Source organism: Protopterus annectens, chromosome 15.part0 (genome assembly GCF_019279795.1).
Source record: "Protopterus annectens isolate FY-2018-M chromosome 15.part0, PAN1.0, whole genome shotgun sequence".
Classification (NCBI taxonomy): Eukaryota; Metazoa; Chordata; order Ceratodontiformes; family Protopteridae; genus Protopterus; species Protopterus annectens.
The window spans coordinates 200787589-200800088 of NC_056749.1; the positions used below are offsets into that span (position 1 = coordinate 200787589).

The 12500-nt window shown below is 33.4% G+C and overlaps 1 protein-coding gene across 1 annotated transcript in view; it reads right to left on the bottom strand.

Annotated features, from left to right (window-relative positions):
- LOC122790120 (adrenodoxin-like) overlaps nt 1-12500 on the bottom strand; it is a 321113-nt gene that overhangs the window by 74277 nt on the left and 234336 nt on the right. The gene's annotated exons all lie outside the window — the stretch shown is intronic.

The window sequence follows — 12500 nt, forward strand, 5'->3', positions numbered from 1 at the left end:
CTGTATTTGAAGTATTAAATATTGTAAAATACATAAAATAACCAGAAGTGGGATCTTTACTAAAAGGAAGGAGCAAATTATATAGAAATGAATGGAATTTTTGGAAAGAATACATGAAGAATAATAAACAAAAATGAAGCTATCCCATTCACGTCAGTCCACAGCACATCAGTTTATTCAGACAAGCAAATACAAAACCATAAGCACTTTCATTCCTTACTAAGTGGAACTTCCAGAGATAAAAAACACATGCTTAAACACTTATTTAAATATCCACTAAATTCAAGTCACATGCCAAAATTAATTGTCTCTTAAAGTTGTAGTAAGATAAAAAAATCAAAAATGCATATATACAAAACCAATACATTCATTATACCCTGGACCACCTCGTTCTTACCCCCACTAGAGGTAGCAAAATCCTTGACCTGGTCATTACTAACATGGGTGACTGTTGCTCTACTCCAATAGTCAGCTCTTCCCTGGTTAGATCCGACCACAAACTAATCACCTTGGAAATTCACATCCCTCCCACCCACCCCACCCCCCACAAAGGTAACCACAATGAAAAACTTCTCCAAAGCTAACTTTGGGCTCCTAAAAACAAAGGTGGCTAACTTCATGGCACCCATTCAAATGGAGAATAGTTGTGTGACCCCAGAATCATACACCAATGCACTGTACGAACACATACACAAATGCATGGATCTCACCATACCCAACAGAACCATGACACTCTCCCCGAAAAAAAGGAAGCCAATCTGGAGGTCCCCTGCCCATAAACAAACTCTACAACAGAAGGAGGAAACTGATACAGAATAAGGTGAAGTCCCAAGACTGGAAAAACTCCCTTATCTGCCTCAACAAAATGTTAAGATCCCTCATCATATCCTCTAAAGCTAGCTATGAAAACAGAATTGCAGCAGATAGTAAAGACAACCACAAGGCCTTCTATAGTCATACAAAGAATCTCCACGGCAATACCCAGATTTGCTCTGAGCTACTGCACAATGGTACGTCCTATACCGAGCCAACAAATATTGCCAGTATATTGGGTGTCAGATTCAGCGCCAACTTTACCCCTTCCTCCCCCTCAAAGGACCAGTCACAATACCAGTAGATTGCCAGGCACCCAGTATTACTGCTGCACATGTTAAAACAGCAGTGTCCGAGGCCAAGAATACAGCTTCTATGGTACCTGACAATATCCCTGTTTGTGTTCTACATGAACTACAGAGTGAACTGGCACCTCACCTGTGTGCCCTGTTCAATCACAGCCTCACCTCAGGCTTTGTCCCTACCAAATGGCACACTGCTACATTCATCCCTCTCCACAAAGGAGGAGCGACTACAGACTCTGGGAACTATCGCCCCATTAGCCTGATGAGTCTGATATGCAAAGCTATGGAAAGCATCATCATGGACCTAATAAACAAGGATATAGGGAATCTTCAAACTCTGGATCCCACACAGTTTGGTTTTGTGAAGGGAAGATCATGCCTGCTCAACTTGGTCGACTTCTTTGAGTCAGTCACCAGAGCTGTGGATGAAGGCGAGGTGGTTCATACAGCCTACCTTGATCTGACCAAGGCTTTTGATACCATTCCCCACTCAGGAATCATAGAAAAACTCACTAAGCTTGGCATCAACTCCTATATCACTAGGTGGTTTGCAAACTGGCTCACAGATAGAACCCACAGTGTGAAAGTAGCTGACTCCAAGTCAGACTGCCGACTAGTCATGAGTGGAGTCCCACAGGGTTCGGTCCTGGGTCCTCTCCTGTTTGGTATCTACTTCTCTAAAGTCCAGGTCAACACAAAGGGACTCTGGTTGACAATGTTCATAGATGATTGCATGTTGGGAGCTATTATTAGTTCCCCAAGTGATGTTGACATCCTACAGAATGGCTTCACTGAGACCAATGACTGGTGTCAGAACCGTGGCCTTAAGCTCAATGCCAAAAAATGTGTTGTCATCCTCTTTGGGAAAAACCCAGTTCCCATGAATTACCACATTGATGGTAGACCACCGAACACAGATGGTGTTATAAGAGATCTGGGAACACAGGTTGACAGCAGCCTCTCTTTTGACATTGCCACTGTGGTCAAAAAGTCCTTCTATGTGGCACATCTCATTACTCTGGGTTTTGCATCCAGGAAGAAAGAGGTCATTCTCTTCCTCTACTCTTTCCTCATTAGACCAATCATCGAGTACAATGTCCCATTTGGCATGTACCTCACTAGAGAACTGCAACAACTGGAGAGGCCACAAAAGTACGTCACAAAGAGGATCCTAGGCCTTAAACACTTGTCCTATATGGACAGATTAAAAAAACACCAACTATTCTCTGTCTCATATCGCCTTCTTAGAGGCGATCGCTGCTTGACTTACAAAGTCATGTCTGACCCAGCTCTGTTAGAAATGTTACATCTAAAGAAATCCCAATCCCTCCACACCACACGCTCCAGAGACCGCAACCTCATTACCACAGTTAACAGAACATGCTGGAGGGACAGGTTCATAACCCAGAGACTGCCCATGCTATGGAACAGACTTCCAATACATGTCAAGCAGAGCACCTCGTTGACCATCTTCAAGAGAAATCTTGATGAGTGGATGGGAAACAGAAAATTCACCCAGGGATAACTCCAGCGGCTCTACTCGACAGAGGCACTGGGAACTAAGGTCGGGTGGCACTATGCCAGGCTAATCCTATGGCTAGGCTTGTAAAGGCCCCAGGGCCATTAGCCTAGTACACACCTATGAACCTATGAACCTATACAAAATTAATTAAGTACTGTTGTAGTAAATATTCATAAAAAATCATACGTACTTTAAAATTATTTAAAACAACAATTCACTAAAAGCATAATCTTTCCAATGTGTTTAATTTCAGAAGTGAAGCAATGGAAACATGCTCATTCAATTCTGGCTGCCTGTATGAACCCCATTGCAATTGCCAACATAATTCCCTTCTGTCTAAGTGCAACTGCCATGGTCAACCCCTTAGGCACTGCTCAACCTGCTCTACCACTACAAATTTAAAATGATGTCTAGGAAACTCCTTTATATGCTTAAAAAGGGCATTAGTGTTTCTTTCCCCTCTTAATGTCATATAAATGCTCATTTATACACAGCTTTGTTTCCGTTTTCCCAATGTAAAAATAGAAGCATTCCTGGCATAAAGCTGCATATACCAAGCCAGCACTATTACAATCAAATTGTTTCTTTATATAAACGGTAAAACCACAAACATTAAACTGATGACCTACTAGAATATACTTACAGTATTTACATCTACCACATTTTTTTCGTTGAGGGATTGTGACTCAATGTTCTAAAACCTCTCTCAAAAATGCTTTTAAAATGTCTTCCTTTTTTAAAAACAAACCGAGGTTCATCACCAAGTTTCCTACAAATTTTAGTATCTTCCCGTAATATCTCCCAGTTCTTCTTAATGATATCTTTAACAATTTCACTTTCTAATGTGAATGTGGAAACAAAAGAATTCTTATAAAAAATACTTTATACTTGTTTAGACCTAGTTTCTATAACCACTATAACCTCCATCTCTCAACAATGGTAAAAAATAACCATTCTCTCTTTGCTTCCTAACTTCCAGGACTATTTCATAAATCAAGGAAACCAGATAGCCCCTTTGCATAAACATGTCTTTTAAAATAAAACATTTTCCTCAAAGTGATTCTCTCAAATTGTCATGCTTGCTGCTTTAACAAGCTGGTCCTTGATGATTACCCTCTGTTGAAAATAGGGGTACAAATGTATCTATTTGAATAGGTAGGTTTTCTGTAAACATGGAAAGAATAATGCTTCTTTGTAAAATCTTTACTTAACAACAGATCAAGATAAGAAATATTTTGGTCATCAGTCTGAAATTACTGCTGCCATTAGTGTATTCAGTAAAAAGAGGAATAACCACCTTACTCCCTTGCCATACAATAAAAATATCATCCAAATAATGGAGGTATAATTTAAAATACTTGGCAAAATCTGAATAATGACTGTACAAATATTCCCATTGCAGCATTACAATGTTAGTGAAGAGGGAGCAATAGGGATAATCCATTGCTACACCTTCCTTTTGGAGAAAGATTTGCCATTTAAAGAAAATAAAATTGTTCCTTAGAACTAACTATAGGAGTTCTTCATATAAATGAATCTGCTCCTGTTCAATTCCCCTTCTCAGAAGATATTCAGCAAACCATAACAAGCTTGTTCTATAAACAAGAGTTTTTGTAAGAAGGCTTGAACAATAATACAAAATTATGAAAACTGTGAGAAGTGCTAAGTTTCTTGCATATGCAATTATATTAGCTTGCATTTTCCATTAGCAAATGTTCAGTAGTCCAGAAGTCTGCAGCTAAAAGCTGTTGTACATTATCTTCTGTGATAAGTGCAACTGACAAAGATTCCTTAATGCATCTGCAAATTGTTACCTGTTTTTTTTTCTCTCTCTGTCTCTCTCTCTCTCTCATTTCTATGTTTCCATGGAGATATGCTGTTAGTAGGTGTAAGCAATGAATCTTGAGAGTTCTGAGCATTGTTTTCTAAGGGAAAAGCAATATGAAAAAGGTACAAAGGCAAGCAGTTCAGTGAAAAATAAAGTTTGACATAATTTGAAGTGAATAAGAGATAGCAGCTTCCCTAGCAGCCTTAAGACTTTAATGTAGAACAGTGTATAATTTAGTTTAATTTAAAGATAGCCAGTACACTTTTTCTCAGGGATAAAAGCTGATATTTTCTGAAAGCATATAAGCTGTTTTTCACATCTGGGAGGGGAACTGGGTTTAAGAAAAGAACATGCACCAACCAGTGTAAATTGGGGCAAAGGCTGTAACATGTGCTTTAGCATGAGAAGCCTTAATTTTAGGTTAGGCAATGATTTTGGATGCAGCTGCAAATTTGGGGCAATTGTTCCTATCTAGAAGGTTAAACTTAATTTTTTCTTTTAATTTTTTTTTTATTTTTCATATATAATGATAATTAATCATACAGTTTCTGAATAGCTTAGAATTATAGCATGCTATTTACAGTATTTACAATTGGCTTGAACAATAACCTTGTTATATAAAGCTAATTTTATACATACATTAATTTCATACAGGTTGCCCATGAGAAGTTAGTTGGAGTCAAGTTTCAATGTCTCAATAAGAGCAAGGATTTTCACCCAAGGATTATTAATCCATTTTTTAGGATCAATTCTCAGTTTTTTAATTTTGATTTCAAGTAATACAACTTCTTTCAGCAACTTCAATAAATCTTCCATAGTCGCTTCATGTGTTGACATCCAATTTCGTGTTATACATTTTCTTGCTACAGCCAATATGGACCAAAGTAGATATAAGTATTTTTATTCATTTCAATATTATCATTCACATTTTAGAAAATTAAAGATTTGGTTAAAATAAATGCATCTGTAAAAATAGCCTGTAAGAAGTTAGTAAGGTCATCTCAAAATTTTTTAATTTTATCACAATCATAAAATATATGTATCCAATCAGCTTTACAGATTAGTAAACATCTCCAGTAAGTCGAATTTATCTGGTGTAATAAATGCTCTGTGTATAAATTTCCAAGTGTAAATTTTCCATATTTGTAAATTAAATATAGAGTTAATTGAATATAGAAGATAGGTTTTACTTTCTTCTGATAAATTAGAGTGGTGGCCTTTAGTTATATAGTTCCAAAATTTCACATTAGTATTGGATTTGTAGATCAGTAATATTTTGCAGATTTTTGATGATGTTAGTCCAGTTAAAGTTGTAATATATTATATCAGACATAAGATTTATAAATTTAGGGGAAGTCTTACATGAAGAATTAAGAATCACTCTATTTAAATCCTTGGCATGTGAAAGTATGTTTTGGAGTAACAACCAGTCATCATTTGATATACTGAATGTAATTTGAATTTGTTTAGGATCTAGTACTTTTTGATTTTTTACACAATGTTGCCAACAAGAGAAGTTTTTCGTTTGCCAGTTTGTTAAAGTGTTTTTGTGAATTTTATTAAAGACATTTTTAATAGAACTAAAGAGGATTTGCATGTCTAACCACATCTTGATATCAGTGTTGGAATATATAAACCTTCTGAATAAACTATAAATGTAATTTATATAGTTTACATTGGTTGGCTTAGAAATATTATATTGAATATTAATCATTAAGCCATGCCACAGTATATTATTATGCACTATTATGATAAGATTTTTAGCTAATTTATTTTCATTTTATAGAATTATAGTGTGTATTGTTTTCCAGGTTGGCGAATAATTATCAAACCAATTAAAGACAATTTTAAAAATAGAAGCTTTTATATATGTTTCAATATCTGGAAAGTTGATGTCGCCTCTCTTCCAGGATCTTATGTGGTGTGTATAAGCAATCCTATTTTTTTTTCTGGATACCAAAGAAAATTTAAAAGAGATTTATTTATGTCTTTTAGATATTTTCTATTTGGAATCATGGAAATGGCTTGTGTGATGTAATTTATTTTTGGAAGTAATATAATTTTTATAATCTAAAGTCTGTCTTCAAAATTCAAAAATAACTTATTCCATTTTGTAATTAATTCCTCTATATTATTTATTATATTATTGTAATTTAAGGTTAGAGTTGAATCTATATTATGGCTCAGTGTTATCCGAAGTATTTTATTGTGGGAACTTGGCCTATTTTATGATTTGTGTTTAGTAAGGTTCCTCTTTTTTTGTTTAAATATAGGTAGTTTGACTTTGACTTGTTAAAAAGAAAGTCCAGAAATCAAGTAAAATGTATCAATTTATATGTCTAATTCCTGTAGGGATTCTTCTGAAACTTTAAGTGTGAGCAATATATCATCAGCAAATAACATAATTTTTGAATTGTGTTGACCATATATAAATCAATACCAATTATTTGGGGATTGTTATGAATAGATAAAGCTAATAATTCTATTGCCAAAGCAAACAAAATGAGAGACGTTGGGCAACCTTGTTTTGTTCCTCTGGAAATTGCAATAGATTCAGAAGTGAATGGTCCAATTTTAACATATGCTAGATTGTTTTTATAAATATTTCTTATTAAAGAAATAAATTTAATTGGGAAATTAAATAATTCTAAAGCTTTAAAAAGACATTCCCATCTAAGGGAGTCAAATGCTTTTTCTATGTCCAAGGTTGCTATTAAGGCTTCCTTACTGTCTTTGTTTAGAAAATCTATAAGTGTTAATATTCTTTGAATATTATCTTGAGTATGTCTTTTATAAATAAATCCAGTTTGATCTTCATTTATAATTTGTGTTAAAGGGTTTTTGCTTCTACTAACTAATATTGACATGAAGATTTTATAATCATTATTAAGAATTGAGATTGGTCTATAAGAATTACAATAAGAAGGGTCTTTATTTTCTTTTTGAAGCTATACATAGATTTGTCTGTTTATTCTACGAAAATATGTTGTAGGGGTGTTCTGAAATGTATTTAGTTTTTTTATTTGAGGATTTTTATTACAATAAAAAGTCTTGAATACTGTTATATGGATTCAAATAGAGATAACAAAGAGTGAACTGTATGAAAAGATCAACCAGTCAAATATCAGTGTGAGCATATAACACAAACGTTGGAAATATACATTCAAAAAACCTGTCATGTTTAATAGGTGGAAATGATGATGTCTTATTTTAATGGCTACTCTATCCATATTATCTTGGAATGTACATGGACTTACAGATATAGACAAAAAGGAAAGAGCACTGAATTATGTTAAGAAATGCAAAGTGCAAACAGCAATGCTGCAGGAGACACATTTAGAAAGAACTGAGCATTTGAATTGTTTTTACTGAATACATTTTTACTGATTTTCAGAAATATAAACATATATACGGTATGTATATCAAAGAAATGTTTACATAATCAAAGCTTAAAGTGGAGAAACAATTCCAAAAACAAACATTACAAAACCAACTATTTACATAGGATGTCTATACTCAAAAAACTTTGTTTTCTTGAATGCATCTTTGAATAAGATTATAGTTTATTACAGTCTTCTGTTTCCAGCACTTGATTTACTTTCTGCCAGGCAATGCTTAAGGAAGTAGGTCAATCTGTTCTTTCCTTGATATTTTTCAATTCCAACTGCAAGACTGATAAAACCATGTTCTTGAAATGTTTAAAATTGCATTACAGCTTTCCAGTTCTGTGTAATATTTTTCCTTGCAATAGCAAGGAGAGTTCACAAAATTACATATTTTTGCCTTGGAACACAAGACAGCACAGGTGTATTCAACAAACTAGAGATTTTGTAAGTTAGAAATTATCAGTGAACAGTGCCTGTAACAAATAATTAATACTTCCCAATATTGTTTAAGTAAATAGCATTCATAGAAAATGTGTTGCCAATTACCTATTGATTGTGATTTACACCTCCAACATCTATTTTCTTTATTATATATTACTTCTAATTTGTGTGGTGTTATGTTCTATGTATGAATTGCCATGTGAAAAGTTGCCAATATAGTGATAAAGATGTTAGTTTTGGAGATGTAAGAATCATACCTCTCAACCTCATAAAGCAAGAGATCAGGGCAAAGCAATAAATAAAAGTGGGACAAAGGGCCAAAAATAGGGGCAATTTTTAAATATTGCTCTTACAATCTTAGAAAGTTGATTGATTAACAGGTTTTGCATTAGCATGAATTTTCTGAATGGTGTGAAGCCTGAAACTCAAATGTCTGTCATTATTTTCTAACTTTAGTCTTAATTGATTTGCCACTAGTTTGCCAGAAAACCACAAGTTTATGAAAAATGGACCAAAAACATGAAGCAAAAATCTGGACATTCTGTGAAAATCTGTACAGTTTATAGGTATGGTAAGAATTAGTTTTTTATCTTTATCATCTGGCATTTTACCATTAACTGTTTCATAGTATTTCCATATATTATGTTTATTATGAACTCTTGTTTCTTTAACTAATTGGTACAATACTGATAAAATTCCTTTTCCATTTGTGGGAAATTCCATCAGCATTATTAACTGTTCTATGAACTTAGGAACCTTTTCTCTAACAGACTTCTGCATTATAGCCTGTTGGTTTAAAGCTGTTTGTCTTAATCACTGGAGTGTTAACCACGTGTTATTTTCAAGGTTGTACTCACTAATAATTTGCTCTATCATTAGTACTTTATTGGCATTTATCAACTGATGCCAGTAAATTAGACCATTCTTACTAAATGTTTTAACTGCTACTGAGTCCTGAGTTATATTATTTTGTGTATATGTCATTGGGAATATGAAAAAAGACCATGCTTTTCTATCCGGATTTTTGTTTACAAAGTGCATAAAAGACTTCAGGGTATTGGTAATGTATGTAAAATGATTTATATTTTTGTGTTTCCCTGCTGCCATACATTCATTCAATAACCAAAGTAAGCTATTTGGTACTATTTCCATATGTTTATTTATTGTATCATGAGTGGTTTTTAACCAGATTTTTTCATGTGAATTTGATAAAGAAATGATTTAGGATGGATATTCAGCAGAATATCAGAAGCAAAGCAAACAGGGAGAAATTTTACTAATTGTGAGAGGAGCTCCAATAATGATAGAAGGGAAAAAGATAATGGTAGATTTGTTATAGTAATAGGCCATCAGAAAGGAGGAGGATTATGCTGGCATGTATTTATATTCCACCAACACATGCTATTTTAGAGCTTAAGAAACTTCTGGGGAAAATAATCAGATTTCAGTAGGGAATATTACTTATAGGTGGGGACTGGAACTTGATTTGCAACAGACAGGATGTATCGGAGGGACCTAGAAGGGAAAATATAACAAGAGAGGGTAGATTTCTAAAGAAATTTGTGGAAATATTTGGTATGAAAGATATGAATTCAGCAGTAGGAAAATGGAAGGTATTTACATATTGTTCCCCAAGGTATAATAATTGGGCTTGACTACATAGAAATCATACTTCACAAAATGTATGCATTTAATTGAAAGCTTTGACACACATCAAGTAACTATTTCAGATGATGCACCAATAAAAACCAAGATATAAAACCAGGGTAATGAAGTAAAAATGAGACACTGATATTTACCCACCTACCTGTTAAAAACACAGCAATTTAAGGGACTGGTAGAGGACATTATTCAAGAGTTATAAGGGATGATAGAAACTTCTTTAGAAGTTATACCTAGCAAGTAGGATAAAATGAAAATACAGTTTAAAAACAGGATAGATATAAAAGAGAAAGCAATATTGTTAATAAGTAATGCAAATTATTTATTGGAAATGGGGGAGCATCTGGATAATAAGCATGAGTTTAGAAAGATAGCTGTTAAGCAACTATATCTGATAAATACCTCTAGAGCACAAAAACTTTTAGCACAATGCCTTTGGCAACAGAAAATGAAATGGGTTGCCACCAAACTTATGCAGCATAAACAAGAAAAATAACTCCAAATTCAGTACAGGTATTAGAGATATTTCAGAAATTTCATGAACATTTGCATAAAGCAGAGAACTGTGGAAATCAAGAAACAACACAAACGGGATTACTTATGAAAGACTTAATTATGACAATGTTAGAGGTAGATGAGGCTCAAGAATTAAGAGTTACTATAAGAGGAGATGAGATAAAAATATTGATGAATAACCAAACTGCAGGAAAGTCTCCAGAAACAGATGGTACTCCTGTGGAAAGCTTGAAGTTAACAGTGAAAAAAGTGATAAAAATCTGGAAGATTGTGTTTATCAGTAATTTGAAAGGAGGGGAAGTACCAACATCTTAGAAAAAAGCTGTGGTGGCTGTAATACCTAACCATACCTCTCAACTGTACAGATTTTCACAGAATGTCCGGATTTTTGGCTCATATTTTTGGCCTCTTCCTCATAAAATGTGTGGTTTTCTGGCAAATCACTGGGATGATCTGAGGACTGACGTCACTAAATAGTGACAAACATTTTAGTTTCAGACTACAAATCCCTCAAAAAATGTATGTTAAAACAAACCCTGTTACTCAAGCAACTTTCAAAGTTTATAAAAGCAATATTTAAAATATGTCCCTATTTTTGGGCCTTTGTCTCCACTTTTTTTTTTTTTTTTTTGTGGGCTTTATCCAGATTTCTTGCACTAAGAGGTTGAGAGCTATGCAAAAACCCATTAGCTTCATACAGACCCATTTCAATTTTAAACCATGATTATAAAGGTTTATGTCTATACCAGCTAAATGAATGGCAAAGCTGCTGCCAAAATTGATAGATATGGATTAATGTGGTTTTGTGGAATGGAGGCACAAATTTAACAACATTAATAGAACAATGATGATCTTGTTTTATGAACTCTTAATAATAAAATTCAGGAAAAAATCTAGATTCATATCTTTGTCAGTGAGGAATATCAGTTTTTTATATGAATTATTAGATTATTCACGCTGTATGTCTTTTGATGTGATAAGTGATCCAAATGCAATTTAATATATTGAAGCTGACAAGTAATAACCTTAGTAGCTGTATTCACAATTCTTTTTCTTCATAGATTTTAAACACCTTCTGTTCTTGCAATTGCAAATTATAGGTCATATCATTTTTATCTTTTATAAAGTTAATGTCTTTCATTATGATTTACCATAATAGAAAAAGCTGTAACATATTTGTTAAGAAAAATATGGGAAAAGGTGCTCTTACATGTTTTTTTAATATTTTTATTAAATTATCACTTAAGACATAAGCAAACATTCATTAATATAAAACAATACAAACCATATTAACAGGTTTCCAGTTTCATACATTACATATCACATATGCATAATTGTCATCAGTCCAATATTGCATAAATTGCTCAATTCCTTTGCATTTCTAAGAACAGACCGTGGTTAAATCTATGAAGAAAAGGGGAATTATTTGTGAATACAGCTACTAAGGTTATTACTTGTCAGCCCGAGTATATTAAAATTCATATGGATCAATTATCAGATCAAAAGACATACAGCATGAATAATCTAACAGCTCATACGAAAACCTGATATTCCTTACCGACAAAGGTATTAAGCTATTATTACTAAGAGTTCATAAAACAAGTGGCTAATATGGTATTTTTTACTGTCTACCAACAATCTAGAAAGATGCTATAAATCTTTTTTATTTTAACTTGTGGAAATGTTGTGGAATAGAATAGAATGAATTGTCCTGTTTTTAAATTTATGGGAACTTTGTAGCACAACGAGGTAGAGTAATACTTGATTTCCTTGCGCTTATATTTCTAGCCTTCCTTCTTTTATTAAAGATGCTATATATATATATATATATATATATATATATATATATATACACACACACACACACACACACACACACACACACACACACACACACACACACACACACACACACACACACACATATATATATCTATAGATATATATATGTAATATATTTATTTTATTTATTTTATTTTATTTTACATTTGTTGACCGGGCTAGTCTAGCTGGATATATGTCCATTT